This window comes from Hyla sarda, chromosome 6 (genome assembly GCF_029499605.1).
Source record: "Hyla sarda isolate aHylSar1 chromosome 6, aHylSar1.hap1, whole genome shotgun sequence".
In the NCBI taxonomy this organism is placed as follows: Eukaryota; Metazoa; Chordata; class Amphibia; order Anura; family Hylidae; genus Hyla; species Hyla sarda.
Window position 1 is genome coordinate 285005400 of NC_079194.1, and position 20210 is coordinate 285025609.

Below are 20210 nucleotides of genomic sequence, written 5' to 3' on the forward strand. Positions count from 1 at the left end.
TTTAAGGGGCGTACAGGCTTAATTGTCTTGGCCCTTAAGGGGTTAAATACATCTGTGTTCACTGGATTTTCAAATATGGCAAAAACTTTGTATTTCTACATGGGCTGTAATGGATTTTAATGGTAGTGCGGTGTCGCTGATCCCTGCTTGGTGACGTATTGGAGATGCGCTGCAGTGTATCCGTGTCTAGGATGAGACCAATCACAGACCTGTACTGAGATCCATGAGGAAAAGTCAAGTCTCTGAGCCACGTGGTGTGTTTAAAAAAATTAATAAATAAATTAAACACACCCCCCCCCTGCATAGATGTGCAATTCTGTGGCTGCATTGTTTGGCCGGAACTCCACATGAATACTCGGCAGGGGAAAAAATGCTTTTAAAGGGGTACTCTGCCCCTAGACATCTTATCCCTTAAGGGAGAAGATGTCTGATCGTGGGGGCCCTGCCGCTGGGGACCCCGCAGTCATCACTGCACAGAACAAGCTTGCTCTGTGCGTAATGACGGGTAATACAGGGGCCGGAGCATCGTGACATCATGCCCCCCCTACCATAGACTTGTATTGAGGGGGCGGGGCCATGATGTCACAATGATCCGGCCCCTGTATTACCCGTCATTACGCACAGAGCAAGCTTGTTCTGTGCAGTGATGACTGCGGGGCGCCACAGCTGAGATCGCAGGGGCCCCCACAGTCTAGGGGCAGAGTGCCCCTTTAAAGGGGCACTCCGCTGCGCAGCAAACAAACGGTTCCGAACACCGGAGCCGGCGCCGGGAGCTCGTGACTTCATAGCCCCGCCCTCTCATGATGTAACGTCCTGCCCCCTCAATGCAAGTCTATGGGAGGGGGCGTGAAACGCCCCCTCCCATAGACTTGCATTGAGGGGGTGGGGCTTTGACATCACAAACTCCAGCGTTTGGAACAGTTTGTTGCAAACGCTGAGCAGCGGAGTGCCCCTTTAAAGCTGTGCTGTGGATTTGCGGCTGCTGTACTCATAATGCATGTAAAATATATATACATTTTTTTTTTTTTTTTTTTTTTGGTAGCCCTTCCTGGTGAAGATGTCGGGTGACGGCTGTTGCAGGGGAGTCTTGACCCCGGTGTAACTTGCCTATTCCGGGCCTCATCGCTGATGAATAAATCTAGACAAGCATATATCTGACTGGTAGTGATGCCCTATATATTCTGAGATGAGGCTAAAGATAACAATGCACCATGTGCTGTATAAACAATCTGCATTTTTTTTTTTTTTTTTTTTTTTAAATGAACTGGTGCCATAAAGTTAAAACAGATTTGTAAATTACTTCTATTAAAAAATCTTAATCCTTCTAGTACTTAGAAGCTTAGATGCTCCACAGGAATTTTTTTTATTTTTATTTCCTCTGTCTGACCACAGTGCTCTCTGCTGACACCTCTGTCCATGACAGGTACTGTCCAGAGCAGGAGAGGTTTGCTATGGGGATTTGCTCCTGATCTGGACAGTTCCTAAAATGAACAGAGGTGTCAGCAGAGAGCACTGTGGTCAGACAAAGAGAAAGAACTTCCTGTGGAGCATACAGAAGTTTGAGTACTAGAAGGATTAAGATTTTTTTTTTTTTTTTTTATTGAAGTAACATACAAATCTGTTTAGGCTTCTGTCATCAGTTGATTAAAAAAAGTGTTTTCCCCAGTGGAGTACCCCTTTTTAAAGCTTGTTACTGAAGCAAACTTATCCTGACTACCAGTTAATGTAATAGATGACCTTATGGATCTGTATTACAGCTGCGAACCCCACCCTGACCAGTACTTATCAGGTGCTGTATACTCCAGAGGAAGTTGTATTTTTCTGGAGTTCTTTCCAGTCTGACCATAGTGCTCTCTGCTGACACCTCTGTTCATATCAGGAACTGTCCAGAGTAGGAGCAAATCCCATAGCAAACCTATCCTGCTCTGGACAGTTCCTGATACGAACAGAGGTGTCAGCAGAGAGCACTAGGGTCAGACAGAAAAGAACTCCAGAAAGACAACTTCCTCATCAGCTAAGTACTGGAAGGATTGAGATTTTTAAATAAAATTCATTTACTAACCTGTCTAACTGTGGCACCAGTGGATTTTAAAAAATGTTTTCCACTTTTTTATTTTTTTTATTTTTTAAATAAAGCCTCTTTTAAATGAGAAGCTTTCAGATAGGTCTCCAGATGCTCTAAATCAAATAAAGGGGGGAGAGAAACTACAGCTGAAAATAAATGTCATATATTGATCCAGTCTGACAAAACTGAGTAAAAGTGGGGAGCTTGGCAATAGTGAATTCTGTGGGCTCCAAATTATGACTTTAAAGGGGTACTCCGCTGCTCAGCGTTAGGAACAATCTGTTCCTGAACGCTGGAGCTCGTGATGTCATGCCCCGCCCCCCTCAATGCAAGTCTATGGGAGGGGGCGTGACGTATGTCACGCCCCCTCACATAGACTTGCATTGAGGGGGCGGGGCTATGACATAACGCGTACCTGCGTTCGGAACAGTCTGTTCCAAATGCTGAGCAGCGGAGTTCCCCTTCTCGTTCGTCTGAACCGACGTGAAGAACACTCCTAGCATGGTGGAGTTCTGATGGAGCTTGGCAGCTTTACATTTTAGTTCCTTACGTTTATACGTTCTAAGGGTCAATTCACACGTACAGTATCTGGCGCAGACTTGATGCGCAGGATTTGTGACTGCAGATTAGAAGCTGTGATCAGTCATTTCGTTTACATTGAGATCTGCAGCAGAAAATCCTGTGCATCAAACCTGCACAAAATAGTATTAGCGTGTGAACGCACCTTTAGGGGGTTTTCACTCACTATCAGTGAGTTTCCGGCTGCAAGTTGCGCTACCATTGATTTAAAGGAGTCCACAGACAGTCCGCAATAGTTTCAGATTTGCAGACTGTTGGTGGACCCATTAAAATGAATGGTAACGTAACTCAGTGGGGTTCCCGCAGCGGGAAACCTGCTGTTAGTAATAGCGAGTGAACGCACACTTAGGTTCACACACGCAGATTTATTTATTTTATTTTTTTTTTTTAAGCGGTTTTTCCGCTGCGTATTTGAAAGTGGGCGGGCTCTTCTTGGCTGTCCGCGGCGGAATTTACGCTGCAGAAAATCCGCCACAGTCCCTACTGACTTCAATGGGGCTTGCGGCGGATTTTCCGCAGTGTACATTCCGCCATGGAAAATCTGCTGCGGACAGCCGAGAAGAGCCCGCCCACTTTCAAATAGGCAGTGGAAAAACAGCTAAAATTTGCGCGTGAACGTACCCTTATGCTGGATCTGTTTATCTGCAGGGTGAACATGAGGACAGTCATTCCAGAACATGGTAAGAATTGTGCTCCATGTGTGTTCTGTAATCGGAGGACTCCCTTATGATGAAACCTTCACATGTCCGACCTCCTGAATGGTGCCGGAGCCTGAAAAGGTGAACCCACTGGTATCATCAGGAGGAGAGGATGGAGGCCATGTTCCAGCAGGAACGGTCTGACAAGGGTCGGGTTTATCCTCTTGTAGTCACTGGTAAAGCTCATGGCAGGAACTCCGGTCAGTACTAATTCTGCTTTATTCTTCCAGGTACATTGGATCTGGACGGACTCTAGCAGGTAATTCAGTGCTGTGTATTGAGCTGTGAGTCTAATGTGAAGCCTGTGATGATCCTATTACCGCCCCAGTCTGATATTCCGTGACTGACTGGTACCATACTGAGTCTTCTGGTATCATACTGATGTCTTCTCTGGTGCCGTCGGATCCTAAATATTGTCTGTCCTTGTAGGATTACTGGAGAACAGGAGTCTGCAGCCCTACACACCAGGTAGGTAACTACATACAGCTCCATGTACTGAGGACGAGACTGCGATGATGAGTCAAACTAGCTCACTATGATAACACAATGAAAAGGAATGAACTCCTGAGCAGTTTCTGTTCTCTATCCTCTTCCTCTTCTCTATCCTCTTCCTCTTCCTCTTCTCTATCCTCTTCCTCTTCTCTATCCTCTTCCTCTTCTCTATCCTCTTCCTCTTCTCTATCCTCTTCCTCTTCTCTATCCTCTTCCTCTTCTCTATCCTCTTCCTCTTCTCTATCCTCTTCCTCTTCTCTATCCTCTTCCTCTTCTCTATCCTCTTCCTCTTCTCTATCCTCTTCCTCTTCTCTATCCTCTTCCTCTTCTCTATCCTCTTCCTCTTCTCTATCCTCTTCCTCTTCTCTATCCTCTTCCTCTTCTCTATCCTCTTCCTCTTCTCTATCCTCTTCCTCTTCTCTATCCTCTTCCTCTTCTCTATCCTCTTCCTCTTCTCTATCCTCTTCCTCTTCTCTATCCTCTTCCTCTTCTCTATCCTCTTCCTCTTCTCTATCCTCTTCCTCTTCTCTATCCTCTTCCTCTTCTCTATCCTCTTCCTCTTCTCTATCCTCTTCCTCTTCTCTATCCTCTTCCTCTTCTCTATCCTCTTCCTCTTCTCTATCCTCTTCCTCTTCTCTATCCTCTTCCTCTTCTCTATCCTCTTCCTCTTCTCTATCCTCTTCCTCTTCTCTATCCTCTTCCTCTTCTCTATCCTCTTCCTCTTCTCTATCCTCTTCCTCTTCTCTATCCTCTTCCTCTTCTCTATCCTCTTCCTCTTCTCTATCCTCTTCCTCTTCTCTATCCTCTTCCTCTTCTCTATCCTCTTCCTCTTCTCTATCCTCTTCCTCTTCTCTATCCTCTTCCTCTTCTCTATCCTCTTCCTCTTCTCTATCCTCTTCCTCTTCTCTATCCTCTTCCTCTTCTCTATCCTCTTCCTCTTCTCTATCCTCTTCCTCTTCTCTATCCTCTTCCTCTTCTCTATCCTCTTCCTCTTCTCTATCCTCTTCCTCTTCTCTATCCTCTTCCTCTTCTCTATCCTCTTCCTCTTCTCTATCCTCTTCCTCTTCTCTATCCTCTTCCTCTTCTCTATCCTCTTCCTCTTCTCTATCCTCTTCCTCTTCTCTATCCTCTTCCTCTTCTCTATCCTCTTCCTCTTCTCTATCCTCTTCCTCTTCTCTATCCTCTTCCTCTTCTCTATCCTCTTCCTCTTCTCTATCCTCTTCCTCTGTGTGATGTATAAACCTAACAATAGACTGTCCTGCAGGATACGAGGAGCAGAGGATGAAGTGGATTTATTGAAGCTCTGAAGGTTTACATATCAGAAACTCACTGGTAAGTTTCAATTACTGGCTCCTGAGCTTTAGATCTATACAGTATACTAGAAAAGATACTTTCCAAGACCTGTGCTTCGTATGCCAGTCTTAAACCTGATGTAAATTTTAGCTGCAACTAATGCCTGTTCCGCAAGCATGTCTTGGGGTGCTTTACCAGTTTTCAGCCTATGGCTGCCAGAGCCGGCTGGGGGAGGGGAAAACCGTGCACTCCTGGACCAGCGCTGAAATCCAATGACTTTAATGAGCCGACCGGAGTCTCTTTTTGATTCTGGTCAGCTAATATTCAACCTGTATCTTGTTTTCTGACCAGACCTAAAACCATAGTATACTACAGTCTTAGGTCTGGTCAAAACAGATACTGGTTGAAAATGAGCTGACCGCAATCAAAACGACTCAGTCGGCTCATTAAAGTTAATGGATTTCAGCACTGGGATACAGGAGCGCACGGCTTTCCCCTCCCAGCCAGATCGGCAGCTGTAGGCTGAAAATGTTTGTGAAAGCACCCTTAGTTCGGGGGCAACAGCCCCATTCCACTTGGCCCCACCTACTTTGGCAATGTAGCCTTTAATTGTAAAAATAAACACTTGATCGCTTGTAACATCTGAACAGGATCTTTGATCTAGAATCGGTTATCCAGGAGTAAAGCAACAAACCTGTCCTCAGGCTGTGATAGTGCAGCTCTGGTCTATTACAGAGAATGGAGCAAAGCTATAACAACGCAAACAACCTGAGCACAGGTGCTTTTTTTTTTGGAAACTTGTTTTTTTTTTTTCTATTCCTGGGTAAGCACTGCAGATGTATTTTAAGTTGGCACATGCAGGCCTACAGGGATACTGTTTGTATCCCTGAGAAGGTGGTATTCTTTTTAGGTAACACTTGTGATAGTAGGCGGCCTCACTCCAGCTGACATGATGATCTCATTTAATGGAATCTCGTTCGTCTGAAAAGTTCTGATGAGAATTACTGTATCTGACAGACTGGAGGTTGGGGTGAGATGCCCCAATGGTTATTTCTGGGGCACCTGTAATGACTGCTCTTCCTCTTTCAGGGTTCCGGTGGTGACTGCAGAGGACGGGATTACATTCTGGTAAGGGGCTTTAATCTTGCAGTGTACATAGTCTCCTTAAGCCGAAGTAGCAAAGAATGAAGCTTCATAGTCATATACTACAAAATGTCATCCCTGCTATCTGCTTCACATTCTACATCTGTTCTTGCATAATCTGGCCTGTCCATACATCTCTGCAATATTCACTCCCACTTAACATTAAAGGGAAGTAGTCAGCAGTGACGAACCCTCAAATCTGACAGGTCAGTGACAGGAAGTTAAAACCTACTAGTTCCATTCATGCAGTTGAAGGCTAAAGTCTCCTAGTGCCCAGTACAATTTGTGCCCCGAGCCGATTTGATCATCCTGTCCAGAACAATACAGCGTTTCTCCAGCTGTGAAACCTCCAGAATTTAGGAATTTTTATAGGGAGTCAATATTAAAATCTCGCTATCCAATACAGTACTGCTGCCACCTGGAACTGTCAAGATAGGAGAGAACCTCTTCCACCTACTCTAGACTTACTGACCTGATTTTTTTTTTTTTTTTTTTGTATCAGTTTGTTAAAGGGGTACTCCACTGCTCAGCGTTTGGAACAAACTGTTCCGAACGCTGGAGCTTGTCGTCAGACTCGCCCCTCATGATGTCACACCCTGCCCCCTCAATGCAAGTCTATGGGAGGGGGCGTGACAGCCGTCACGCCCCCTCCCATAGACTTGCATTGAGGGGGTGGAGCTATGACATCACATGCTCCAGTATTTTCTGGTCAGCATTTGGAACAGTGTTCTGGAGTACCCCTTTAAGTACTGGAATTATATATATTCCAACTTGTGCCAGAAAGTTACAACTTTATCACTTATGAATGTAAAAGCCATTTGATCATCTACATGACACTGTTAGGTTTGAGGGGTCTTCACTGCATTTCCTTCAATTTTATGAATATGGTTCTGTGGGAGAAATCCATTCCTGAACAATCATGTTGTATAGGACACCCTCTTACGATCCTTTTGAAGAATACTGACTATTTTTAAACACTTGGGCCCAGACTTATCAAACGGAGAAACTGGAGAGATTCCCTTAGGAACCTATTAAAGTTCAGCTTTCACTTTACGAGAACTCATTAGCTGAGCTGTAATTGGTGGTTGTGGAAAAATCTCTCCACTCTGATAGATCTGGTAACAAGTTCTGCTGCTACAGGTTTCTACTGCTCTGCAAAAGGTAGATTAGGGAGACATAAGGGGGCACCAATGATGAATCATCCACTATACCCTGAGCTGGCACAAGTGTTGGCTGTGACAAGGATCGTCGCTATCCTGATGAGATCCCCCTTAAAATAAAAATGAGGATTGATCTATGTAATTATCAAACTAATATATTGTCGTCTTCTCTTACAGGTCATGATGTCATCACTTGGGTAAGTGTCACATCAGTGTATAGACAAACATTACCTTGTGCTGAGCTGTGATGATCGTAGATACCGCCCCAGGCTGATATCTGTGCTGACTGGTACTCCTCTGAGCTCTGCACTGGGATATATCAGTATTGAGCATTAGTCTTGCACAATACATAAGACAGTGTGGATTAAAATGTAACAGACTTCCTAATATTCTCCTCTTCCTTTGCAGGTCATATTGTCAGTGTCATTACTAGGTAAGTGTTTCATCAAAGTGTATATTCTCCTAGACATTACATTGTGCTGAGCTGTGATGATCGTAGATACCGCCCCAGGCTGATGTCTGTGCTGACTGGTACTCCTCTGAGCTTCTGCACTAGGCTATTGGTATTAAAGAGTTACTCCACTCCCCAGCATCCAGAACTCTGTTCCAAATGCAGGGTGTGGGCTTCAATGTTCACACCTGCCCCTCATGATGTCACACCCCCTATGGAAGGGGGTGTGACAGCATGTCACAAGGGGGCAGGCAGAACAGACATTTCGGATGCTGGGAGCAGAGTAACCCTTTAAGCATTAGTCTTGCACAATACAGTGTGGATTAACATGTAACAGACTTCCTAATATTCTTCTCTTCCTTTGCAGGTCATAATGTCCTTACTAGGTAAGTGTTACATCAGTGTATATTCTCCTAGACATTACGTTGTGCTGAGCTGTGATGATTGTAGATACCGCCCCAGGCTGATGTCTGTGCTGACTGGTACTCCTCTGAGCTTCTGCACTAGGATATCAGTCCTGTAAAGCATTAGCTTCAAACTGAATCTTCTGCCAGGCATGCTGGGAGTTGTGGTTATGCAATTTCTAGAATGTCCGCAGTTTGGAAAGCAGTGCTTATAAGCTTTATTTCTTAGTCTTGTATGGCACATAAGCCAAAATCTTATCACTTATATTTTTTTCAGATTTCCTTATTGTGAAGGACCTGCAAACTTGACTGCAAAGGCTTCAGTCCTTGCACTCAGAGCAGCTATGAATTTGGACGAGTCCTCTACATCACTCATCCACTGGAGCCTGGAATAGTGACAACTAAACTTGTTGGCAATGTTGTGTACCACTTATCTCAGAAATAAGGCTGACGGTGTACATAAGCATCTGTATGTATTTGTTATGCATTACATAATAAAGATGAAATTATGACTGATGTCTGTATCCATTATATATAATGCAGCTGGAATTGGTGACTAGAGGGCTTTCCTTCTGCATTAGAAGTTCTCCGGCCCCAAGAAAACTTATCCCCTATCCTAAGGATAGGGGATAAGATGTCTGACTGCAGGGGTCCCACCACTGGGAACCCCACAATCTTGCATTCAGCACCAGGTGTGAATTGGCAAGAATCTGGCAATACGATACATCACGATACACATATGACAATACGACATATCCCAATTCTGTCTTGGACAATAGTGAGTTTCTATTTATTTTTTTTCTTACACTTTTAGTCCCTTAGGGGACTTTCAGGAGAAATCCATTAGAGTTCTTTTGAACTCCATTGATAGCGCCTGACTGGACTCTATCAATCACAGAGCCGCAGGACAGCAGGGAACAGAGGGAAGACTTCCGCCTACCTCTAGTGTGGTGCCCCCTGCAATCACCCCAGCCCACCAGAGCATTCACATGTCCCTTTAGATGCCATTGACAGCAGCGATCTAAAGTGTTGCCAGCCATGGCAATCGCTGCATGCTGGCTATTAGCGGTTGCCCTGGCTACTGAAAAAATTTGGCTTTTTCAGTATGAAATACTGGAAATTTTCTAATGCAAGCAATTGCAAAACATCTTGTAGAGTAGCCCCTAATTGTGGTAGGCGGGTTCCCTTGTGTAGTAAGTAGCCAGAGGGACACTTGATTACATCTGTAATGGAAATGATCCAAAACTTGCAACTCCAGGCTCACAGCAGGGACGTCCACATCCTGTCCTGATGGAGGTGCATGCGAGGAGTGATGTCATTGCACATGATGCCTACATCAGGAAGCTGACGTACTGCGCCGCTCGCTATAGACTTCAGCCGTTTGAGTTTAGTGACGGAAGGAATTATTTCCCTGTCATGTTTCAGCTGTAGGTGCAGAAAGACGTGCAATACAGCTGGAACAGTATTTTGCACATCTTGTACCTGGATCTTGAAGGTGTGCAGTCTTAAAGCGGCGCTTGCTCAGGTCTTCTGGGACATGAGTCCTGGATCCCAAGCAGTGCACTGGCTCCACTTGCCCTAAGCAGGGCCAAATGCCTGAAGAACTCGCTTGCCTGAAATTGCATGTCCAGGTCATTTAAAAGTGAGTTCTCCAGCACTAGAAACTGCAATTTGTTAGTCACTTATCAGTTATTTTAGTTATGTTTTTGAAGGGGCGCTCCAGAGGAAGAAATTTTAATAAATGACTTCTATATAAAGAGCTCTATCCTTCCAGTACTGATCAGTTGCTGTATGCTCGAAGTTTTGGTTGGTTCTTCCCAGTCTGACAAGTGCTCTTTGCCACCTGTCAGTAACTGTCCAGAGTAAAAACAAATCCCCAGCAAACCCCCCTCCTGCTCTGGACAGTTCCTGACAGAGCAGTGTGGTCAGATTGGGAAGAACTTCAGAAAGAAATAACTTCTATTATACAGCAGCTCCTAAGTCCTGGAAGGATTAATATTACTTGTTACTTTCTGGCACCAGTTGATTTTGAGACATTCCCCTCCAGAGTACCCCTTAAAGGAAAGCTGTCACATGTTCACCACAGGTACTGACAGTGCGGGCACGCAGATACATAGCTCTACCTTGACTGGATCTGTCCAGCATTCTCCTGCATTCTTAGTTTTTTTCTATATATGCAAATGTGTCTAACTTGGGCAGGTTGATGTCAGTGCTGTCCACTTAATAATCATCACTTCCCGCTGCTCCTAACTGGTCTTCACCAGTGCCACTAGGCTCCTGTAAACCCACCCATGCCAGTTACAGCCACATTTGCATATATAGAAAAACTTAGATTGCAGGTGAATGGTTGGATGGATCCAGGCAAGGTAGGTATATGAATCCATGTCTAGAGTCTCCTAGGACTGTATCCACCTTTTCCAGCCCACGGGAGCACCTGAAAGCTGAACTAATTTATGCAGGAAAAGTCCAACTGCCGAAGTTTGTGACTAATTTACTGTAAGTTCTCTCATCTCTACTGTCAGTACCTGTGGTTAGTTCGGGAGTGAACATGTGACAGTTTTCCTTTTAACTATCCAGCCTCTCTGCCCCTAAGTTATCCTCTAGGGGCAATATGTCTGATTGCAGGGGTCCAGCCACTGGGACCCCTTTAATCTACAGCCTGTCACCCCAGTAATCTGCATGGAGCGAGCTCTGCTCTTTGCCAGGTTACAAGCAATCACCGCCATCTTACCCCCTCCATGAATTTACCATAGACATTAATGGAGGGAGCGTGATGACCTTGGCCGCCCAAAGCCTAGCAAAGGTGGTGCTCTGAACATTAATGTGGGAGGGCCCAGCGGCCAGACCCACCATCGCCATATCCCCTATACTTTGGATAGGGGATAAGATGTCTAGAGGTGGAGTACTCCTTTAAGGTTTTTCAATCAACTCCTCTATCACTTTGAACCCAAATACACTGGGTATTCTGCATTAAGATTTCCTGGGTCTAAAGAACTGACCATCAATTTATTAGTCAATATAAATTGGATAGTAAGTCAAACCGCATCAAAGTTTATCCAAGTTCCTGCTCCTGTAGTGATCGCCGCCGCTCATGGAGAAGTATTTTTGCACAATTTGTTGCAGTAACACGTTTCTATGGAGATCTATTAAATATGAAATGATCAGCACAACGCAGAACCGGTTGCACAAGCGTGTGGTTACTCAATCGCTGCGCAAAATGTATGTGGTGCAAGTTGCTTCATAAATCTGCACAGGAAGTCCATGAAAAGGTCAGATACACAAGTCACTGGAGTACATTTCTGTCTGATAAATTCAGGGCATTAAAGGGTTACCGTTCATTAAAAAATCTACTTGATAAATTATTGATGTATGCTGAATACAATTGCATGTTATTAAAAAATGTTTGTTTCCATTTAATTTTCCACTTGGAAAAAATTAACTCTAGGGGGCTCCCTACCAGTCCTGGCCGCAAGTCGTTTTTTTTTTTTAGATTTCAGACTCATGCTGGAGTCCTAAATCTCAGACTGCAGCCAGGACACAGACAAGCTCAGCACTGCTCCCTGTTTTTTTTTTTTTTTTTTTTTTTTTTTTAATGAAAGGTACCCTTTAACAAGAAAATGACAGCAGCAGCATAGGCAACTGGAAAACAGGACACATATAACCTGAGTGCAAGTCAATGTGCAGAATAGATACACTGCATGCAATGTGCAGGTGTCACAGGAGCAGCAGACCCCATTTCTTTCTGTCTGTATGGGGTCACCTAGTGTCTCCGTTCTGGACATATGTGCTATTTCCAAAGCTCAGCGGCCTATGTTTTTGAGTCAGTTTAAGGGTGAGTTCACACTGAGGAATAGGAGAGGAATAATTGTGAAAAATTCTGCAGCGGAATTTAAGTTTTTTTTTTTTGCGCGGAAATAACGCCAAATTCTGCACGGAATATAGAAGGAAACTTTTATTTTATTTATTTTTTGCTGGACTACAACCACCGATTGGAATTCCCTTTTTATTTATGAATTTTTTTCGTACAGAATTGTTGCGCAAATTCAGCATGAATTACGTGCAAATTCCGCACAAATTCTGTGTTGAAACAATTTTAAGCGGAATTTTTATTTTTACCATTGCCTTCAATGGACTTCTGCTCACGTATTCCGCAAGAAGAATGAACATGTTCATTCCGCCGCGGAATTCCGTTCTGCTAGAAGAAGAAAGAACATGTTCATTCTTCTTGCGGAATACACGAGCAGAAGTCCATTGAAGTCAATGGTAAAAAAAAATTCGCTTGAAATTGGTTCCGCGTACAATTTGCGCAAAATCCGTATGAAAAAATAAATAAAAAGGGAAATTCCGATTGGTGGTTGTAGTCCAGCAAAAAAAATAATCAGTTTCCTTCTCTAGTCCGCGTGGAAAATCCAAATTTCGAGTGAAATTTTTTTTTTTAATTCCGTGGCGAAATTTTTACGCGAGGATTCCTCTCCTATTCCTCAGTGTGAACGTAATAGTGCATATGTCCTGAACGGAATCCGCTGCTCCTGTTCACAGTATACATCGGCTTTCTGTTTTCGGCGGGATGCCGACATATCCAACTAACAGGAGCATGAATGCAGTATGAACCTACCCTTAGTTAGTTATACTGCTTTTCAGCAATTTTGTAAATTTTTTTTTTTTTTAACTACCGTGGATTTTAGTCTGAGCTTTTATAGGGGTACTCCACCGGCCAACGTTCGGAACAAAATGTCCCGAACGCTGTTTTCGCAACTGCAGGGGTTGGCCACGCCCCCTCAATGCAAGTCCATGGAAGGGGCGTAACGGTTGTGGAGTACCCCTTTAAGCAGAACAGCCCTGAAGTGATGTCACTAGTTTTTCTTTTCAGTTTAAAAAAAAAAAGTTTTTTTTGAGATTTGTATAAGGGTGTGATCACACTGTGTTCTTGCCCTCTTAATTGTATCCATCAGCATCCCGCCAGAAACAGGGTGCCAATGTATATTGTTAAAGGGGTACTCCGCTGCTCAGCGTTTGGAACAGACTATAGCCCCACCCTCTCATTAAGTCACGCCCAGCCCCCTCAATGCAAGTCTATGGGAGGGGGCGTGACGGCAGGGGGCGGGTCTATGACATCACAAGCTCCCGGCTCCAGCGTTCGGAACAGTCTGTTCCAAATGCTGAGCAGCAGAGTACCCATTTAATGGGGGCAGTGGACCCCATTCACTTCTAGGGCTGAACAAAGTCACCCCTAGGGACTCAGGATCAGCAGACCCCATTGATTTTCATAGCCAAACGGAGCCACCTAGTTAGTCAGTTCGGGACATAATTCGACTGAAAGGATTAAAGGTTACTCCGCCCCTGGCATCTTATCCCCTATCCAAAGGATAGGGGATAAGATGTCAGATCGCCGCGGTCCCGCTGCTGGGGACGCCGGGATCGCCGCTGCGGCACCCCGCCATCATTACTGCGCAGAGAGAGTTCGCTCTGTGCGTAATGACGGGCGATACAGGGGCCGGAGCAGCGTGACGTCATGGCTCCGCCCCTCATGACATCAAAGCCCGTCCCCTGAATGCAAGTCTATGGCAGGGGGTGTGACGACCACCACGCCCCCTCCCATAGACTTGTATTGACGGGGCGGGCCGTGACGTCACGAGGGGCGGAGCCGTGACGTAACGATGCTCCGGCCCCTGTATTGCCCGTCATTACGTGCAGAGCGATCTCGCTCTGTGCAGTAATGATAGCGGGGTGCTGCAGCAGAGATCCCGGGCATCCCCAGCAGCGAGACCCCGGCGATCTGACATCTTATCCCCTATCCTTTGGATAGGGGATAAGATGTCTAGGGGCGGAGTACCCCTTTAAGATTTTTTCTAATACAAGTAATTTACAAATCTGTTTAATTTTCTGGCATCAGTTGATTTTAAAAAAAAAAATATAAAAAAAAGTTTTCCACCGGAGTACCCCTTTAAAGGTGTCCACTGCTCTGCCAGTCGTATACATCATCATCCTCCTGTTCTCGGCGGGATGCCGACGCATATGACTAACAGGGGCACAAATGCAGTGTAAACCCAGCCTTAAAGACACAAGGTACCAGAGGTAGAGTCTGTATTTATAGGGGAGGACTACAGCTGTTCATTGAATATTTTATACTTTTAAGTCTAGGTTCACACGGCTTTAGTGCTCCTGTTAGTCGAATTATGTCCCGAACTGAATAACTAGGGGACTTGTCTATGTCTGTTTGTCTATGAAAATAAAAAAAAAGTTTGCACCGGAGTACCCCTTTAATTTCTATGGCTCAACAGTGTCACCTAATGACTCTATTTGGGCCACTTGCACTATTTTTTTTATCAGACTCAAATACGCAGCAACCCACACGTTTCAGTCTGCTTAAAATAGTGCATACATCCGGAACTGAGGGGGACATGTATCATTGCCTTTAGACTACTTTTCACGTCTACAAATTTTGCGCAACTGCGCTTTTTTTGCATTTGTGCTGCGTTTTTTTTTTTGGGGGTGGATGAGTTTCTAAAGTTGTCACCTGTTTGGTGTACCGTACACCACTTAATCCAGTGGACTGGTAAGTATCATGTGCGCAATAAAAATTTGGATGTTTTTTTTTTGGCGCAATTGCGCTTTTTTTTTTTTTGCAAAAAAATCTACAAGTGCTAGCAAGGACACGTAGAAAAGTGTCTGATGCTACACTGTTTTAAAGGGGTACTCCGGTGAAAAACTTTTTTTTTTTTTTTTGTCAACTGGTGCCAGAAAGTTAAACAGATTTGTAAATGACGTCTATTAAAAAATCTTAATCCTTCCTGTACTTATTAGCTGCTGAATATTACAGTGGAAATTCTTTTCCGTTTGAAACACAGAGCTGTCTGCTGACATCACGAGCACAGTGCTCTCTGCTGACATCTCTGTCCATTTTAGGAACTGTCCAGAGTAAAAGGAAATCCCCATAGCAAACATATGCTGTTCTGGACAGTTCCTAAAATGGACAGAGGTGTCAGCAGAGAGCACTGTGCTCGTGATGTCAGCAGAGAACTCTGTGTTTCAAAAAGAAAATAATTTCCTCTGTAGTATTCAGCAGCTAATAAGTACTGGAAGGATTAAGATTTTTTTAATAGAAGTCATTTACAAATCTGTTTACCTTTCTGGCACCAGTTGATTTAAAAAAAAAAAAAAAAAAAAAAAAAGTTTTTCACCGGAGTACCCCTTTAATCCAAGCAAGCACGGCTCTTCAAATTGCTTTTTTTGTGAGGGATTTCTTGTTGGAAGTGGTTCGTTAATATGTGATGTCATTGCACAGTGTTTGCCCTTAGGGTGCGTTCACACGTCAGAATTCTCGCGGAAGAATTACGCGAGCGGAGCTTCCGCCTGGCGGCCTCCGCCGAAGGTACTTCGGCGCTAGGGCCGCGGGTCACTGAGCCGTCACCATTGACAGCTATGCAGTGCTCGCGGAATCCGCGCTAAAGAATGAACATGTTCTTTCTTTGCGCGGAACACTTTCAGCGGCGGAAATGTCCGCCGCTGAAATTCCGCAGTGTGAACGGGTCTCGCAAAAACCCGTTCACACTAATGTTAAAGTTCACACCGCAGGAATTCCGTAGTGTGAACAGGGCCTTAGGTTACTTCACAATTAATAGTTGCTTTTGCTTTTCAAGGGTCTATTCACACGTACAGTATTCTGGGCAGATTTGATGCGCAGGATTTTCTGCTGCAAGATTTCAATGTAAACTGAATGACTGAGCTCCGCTTCTAATCGGCAGTTACAAATCCTGCGCAGAATACTGTACGTGTGAATAGACCCTAAATGTGTTTATTTTTCAAACATAAAAAATCACCAACATAAACCAGGAAAAACAAGACATCATATTGCAAACACATTAAAACAAAGACAATGAAATAAAGGGATACAATTAACACAAAAAAAAAAAAAAAAAAAAAGTTTTTCACCGGAGTACCCCTTTAATCCAAGCAAGCACGGCTCTTCAAATTGCTTTTTTTGTGAGGGATTTCTTGTTGGAAGTGGTTCGTTAATATGTGATGTCATTGCACAGTGTTTGCCCTTAGGGTGCGTTCACACGTCAGAATTCTCGCGGAAGAATTACGCGAGCGGAGCTTCCGCCTGGCGGCCTCCGCCGAAGGTACTTCGGCGCTAGGGCCGCGGGTCACTGAGCCGTCACCATTGACAGCTATGCAGTGCTCGCGGAATCCGCGCTAAAGAATGAACATGTTCTTTCTTTGCGCGGAACACTTTCAGCGGCGGAAATGTCCGCCGCTGAAATTCCGCAGTGTGAACGGGTCTCGCAAAAACCCGTTCACACTAATGTTAAAGTTCACACCGCAGGAATTCCGTAGTGTGAACGGGGCCTTAGGTTACTTCACAATTAATAGTTGCTTTTGCTTTTCAAGGGTCTATTCACACGTACAGTATTCTGGGCAGATTTGATGCGCAGGATTTTCTGCTGCAAGATTTCAATGTAAACTGAATGACTGAGCTCCGCTTCTAATCGGCAGTTACAAATCCTGCGCAGAATACTGTACGTGTGAATAGACCCTAAATGTGTTTATTTTTCAAACATAAAAAATCACCAACATAAACCAGGAAAAACAAGACATCATATTGCAAACACATTAAAACAAAGACAATGAAATAAAGGGATACAATTAACACAAAAAAAAAAAAAAAAACATTTTAAAATCAGATTTGGCCATTTTGTGGTAACACAAACCAAAACCAATGATTCTCGTTCGGAAAAAAAATTCCTTCTTAGTATATCCGAACCTGCGCCTACGAGACGCGCCAATTTCTTGAGAGGGACCAGGTGTAGGAGAAGAATCTCCCTCTAAGGCCAACTCACCAGCAACATCCAGCGTCATGATCTAATTTTATAATTAATATGTTCAAATAATATCCTTACTATAAATTAAATAGCAAAACAGAGAGAAAGATCAAACAATAATTATTTAAGATTACTGTGGAAAAACAATATAATGAAGGAGGTCCCAGCACTCACCGATGCAAGCAATTTGATATTTTATTGTATATTCAAGTCACAGGACGCGTTTCGGCACTTAGCCTTCCTCTGCAGAGGAAGGCTAAGTGCCGAAACGCGTCCTGTGACTTGGATATACAATAAAATATCAAATTGCTTGCATCGGTGAGTGCTGGGACCTCCTTCATTATATTGCATTACTTTTTTCCTCGTGCACCACCACCTTTTCAGATAGTGCTGACCATTGCTCTACCTACTGTGGAAAAACAGACATGTACAATAGAGATGAGCGAACTTACAGTAAATTCGATTCGTCACGAACTTCTTGGCTCGGCAGTTGATGACTTTTCCTGCATAAATTAGTTCAGCTTTCCGGTGCTCCCGTGGGCTGGAAAAGGTGGATACAGTCCTAGGAGACTCTTTCCTAGGACTGTATCCACCTTTTTCAGCCCACGGGAGCACCTGAAGGCTGAACTATTTTACGCAGGAAAAGTCATCAACTGCCGAGCCGAGAAGTTCGTGACGAATCGAATTTACTGTAAGTTCGCTCATCTCTAATGTACAATGTACCATTGAATAGAGCAAAATACTTTGATGCAGGATAGAGCTTTTTGACAATCTTGTGCACTTTGGAAGAGTCGAACAAGTTTGAAGTTTGCACCTTATTTATCATGAGCCTTGCACTATAATGGTAAATTTGGCACAATTGTTCTACATTTGCACATCTTGAAAGCGTCCACAATATAGCCTAAAATACACCAATATTGATACATGTCCCCCTGAGTGCTACAGTGCCCTACGCTGTGGTATACGTCGGCATCTTGGCAGAGATGTGGTAAGGCAGTGTGGACCTGGCCTAAGTCCTTCCTCTGGACCTAATAGGAGAACTGGTGGCTCTTTGGGACTAAGGAATTTATAATATTTCCTGCTTTATATATATACAGTGACCCCTCGACCTACGATGGCCCCGACATACGATCATTTCAACATACAATGGCCTCTCAGAGGCAGCATCAACATACAATGCTTTTGTATGTCGGGGCCATCGCATAAACGGCTATCCGGCAGCGCAGACTGCTTCAGCTGCCACTGGATAGCCGTTTACGGTGCCCTGTGTGGTCCGCTGACGATCACTTACCTGTCCTCGGGGCTCCGGCGCGTCCTCTTCGGGATCCTCTGCATCGTCGGCGCTCTCCATCGTCGTCATCACGTCGCTGCGCACACCGTCCCGTCATCCAGTAGGAGCGGCGTGCGTAGCGACGTGATGGCGGCGACGGAGAGCGAGGATGCCGGGGAAGCAGAGGCCTTGCCGGAGCGTCGGGGACACCTCGGGGACGCGGCGACAGCGATGGAAGGCGACATCCAGGGCAGCGGTGACGGTCCGGAGCGGCGGGGACACGTGAGTATAACCTCCAATACCAGTGGTCTCCAACCTGCGGACCTCCAGATGTTGCAAAACTACAACACCCAGCATGCCCGGACAGCCAACGGCTGTCCGGGCATGCTGGGTGTTGTAGTTTTGCAACATCTGGAGGTCCGCAGGTTGTAGACCACTGTCTTATACTTTACATTGCACGGATCCCTCAACATGCGATGGTTTCAACTAGAGATGAGCGAACTTACAGTAAATTGATTCGTCACGAACTTCTCGGCTCGGCAGTTGATGTCTTTTCCTGCATAAATTAGTTCAGCTTTCCGGTGCTCCGGTGGGCTGGAAAAGGTGGATACAGTCCTAGGAGACTCTTTCCTAGGATTGTATCCACCTTTTCCAGCCCACCGGAGCACCTGAAAGCTGAACTAATTCATACAGGATAAGTCATCAACTGCCGAGCCGAGAAGTTCGTGACGAATCGAATTTACTGTAAGTTCGCTCATCTCTAGTTTCAACAAACAATGGTCTGTTTGGAACGGATTGCCATCGTATGATGAGGGAACACTGTATCGGATGTCAGAAGAAAACATGAAGACATTTCCCAGCAGAGCCCTCCTACCAGAAGGGGCGGGACAGGAAACAGATTCACCCAATCAGGATTGTTCCAGTCCTATATAAGCCCTGACCGCCAGCAATGCTTCACTTTTCTTCTAACCACGGAACAGGTAGGATGGCAGCTGCTTGGGCTGCATCAGATGGGGCTTTATCGTCCTCTGTATATCTCTCAGATATTGCAGTTTGCTTTATATGTAATTAATCTACTTACTTACACTTGTACTTTATTCTTTTGCTTGTTTTGCTTTTTAAATAGAAAGTTTATGGCTGAATTTTTTTTTTTGGCTCCTTCTTAAAAGGGGCACTCTGCCCCTAGACATCTTATCACCTATCAACAACTTCATAAACTACTCGCTCAATAGCTATATAAATATATGCAACCTATTAGTGTTTAAAGGGTACCTCTCACAAAATAAACTTTTGATATATTTTAGATTAATGAATGTTGAATAACTTTCCAATAGCATGTTAATGAAAAATATGCTTCTTTCTATTGTATTTTTCCCGATCAGTCCCGTCAGCAAGCATTTCTGACTCGTGCTGGAGTCCTAAACACTCAGAGCTGCCAGCCTGCTTTGTTCACAGCCAAACAGGCTGTGAACAAAGCAGGCTGGCAGCTCTGAGTGTTCTCCTTCATGAACAAAGCAGGCTGGCAGCTCGTAGTGTTTAGGACTCCAGCATGAGTCTGAAATGCTTGCTGCCAGGACTGGTAGGGAGACCCCTAGTGGTCATTTCTTCAAAGTGGAAAATTAGATAGAAAGAAGCATATTTTTTAATAACAGGCAATTGTAACGTTATTCTGCATACATTAATCTATAATATATCAAAAGTTTTTTTTGATGAGAGGTACCCTTTAAAATAGCAAAATATTGAAGTGTGGGGTGTTTGTTTTTTTTGCATAAAAAAAAACCTACAAATGATGATGGCTTACTCTTTAATACATGAAGTGCAACTTGTGACAAC

General features: G+C 44.4%; 1 long non-coding RNA gene and 7 other non-coding genes across 9 annotated transcripts; all 8 read left to right on the plus strand.

Moving 5' to 3' along the window:
- Window positions 1-3270: 3270 nt before the first annotated feature.
- Window positions 3271-5407, plus strand: LOC130277161 (uncharacterized). Of its 2 annotated transcripts, none has more exons than XR_008845383.1 (4): window positions 3271-3324; window positions 3573-3601; window positions 3772-3810; window positions 5099-5407. It is a non-coding gene; the product is annotated as an uncharacterized LOC130277161 (long non-coding RNA). The 2 variants fall into 2 exon arrangements; XR_008845382.1 differs by lacking the exon at window positions 3271-3324 and adding an exon at window positions 3336-3491.
- Window positions 3366-3493, plus strand: LOC130277816 (small nucleolar RNA SNORD22). The gene has a single exon (XR_008845582.1). It is a non-coding gene; the product is annotated as a small nucleolar RNA SNORD22 (small nucleolar RNA).
- On the plus strand, window positions 3640-3710 carry LOC130278358 (small nucleolar RNA SNORD31). The gene has a single exon (XR_008846002.1). It is a non-coding gene; the product is annotated as a small nucleolar RNA SNORD31 (small nucleolar RNA).
- LOC130278349 (small nucleolar RNA SNORD29) lies at window positions 3850-3915 on the plus strand. Its single transcript, XR_008845994.1, has one exon. It is a non-coding gene; the product is annotated as a small nucleolar RNA SNORD29 (small nucleolar RNA).
- A 665-nt stretch (window positions 5408-6072) lies between the features above and the next one.
- LOC130278355 (small nucleolar RNA SNORD30) lies at window positions 6073-6146 on the plus strand. Its single transcript, XR_008845999.1, has one exon. It is a non-coding gene; the product is annotated as a small nucleolar RNA SNORD30 (small nucleolar RNA).
- A 1521-nt stretch (window positions 6147-7667) lies between these two features.
- On the plus strand, window positions 7668-7737 carry LOC130277807 (small nucleolar RNA SNORD31). The gene has a single exon (XR_008845574.1). It is a non-coding gene; the product is annotated as a small nucleolar RNA SNORD31 (small nucleolar RNA).
- Window positions 7738-7909: 172 nt separating this feature from the next.
- LOC130277811 (small nucleolar RNA SNORD31) lies at window positions 7910-7979 on the plus strand. The gene has a single exon (XR_008845578.1). It is a non-coding gene; the product is annotated as a small nucleolar RNA SNORD31 (small nucleolar RNA).
- A 332-nt stretch (window positions 7980-8311) lies between these two features.
- LOC130277810 (small nucleolar RNA SNORD31) lies at window positions 8312-8381 on the plus strand. Its single transcript, XR_008845577.1, has one exon. It is a non-coding gene; the product is annotated as a small nucleolar RNA SNORD31 (small nucleolar RNA).
- Window positions 8382-20210: the final 11829 nt, after the last annotated feature.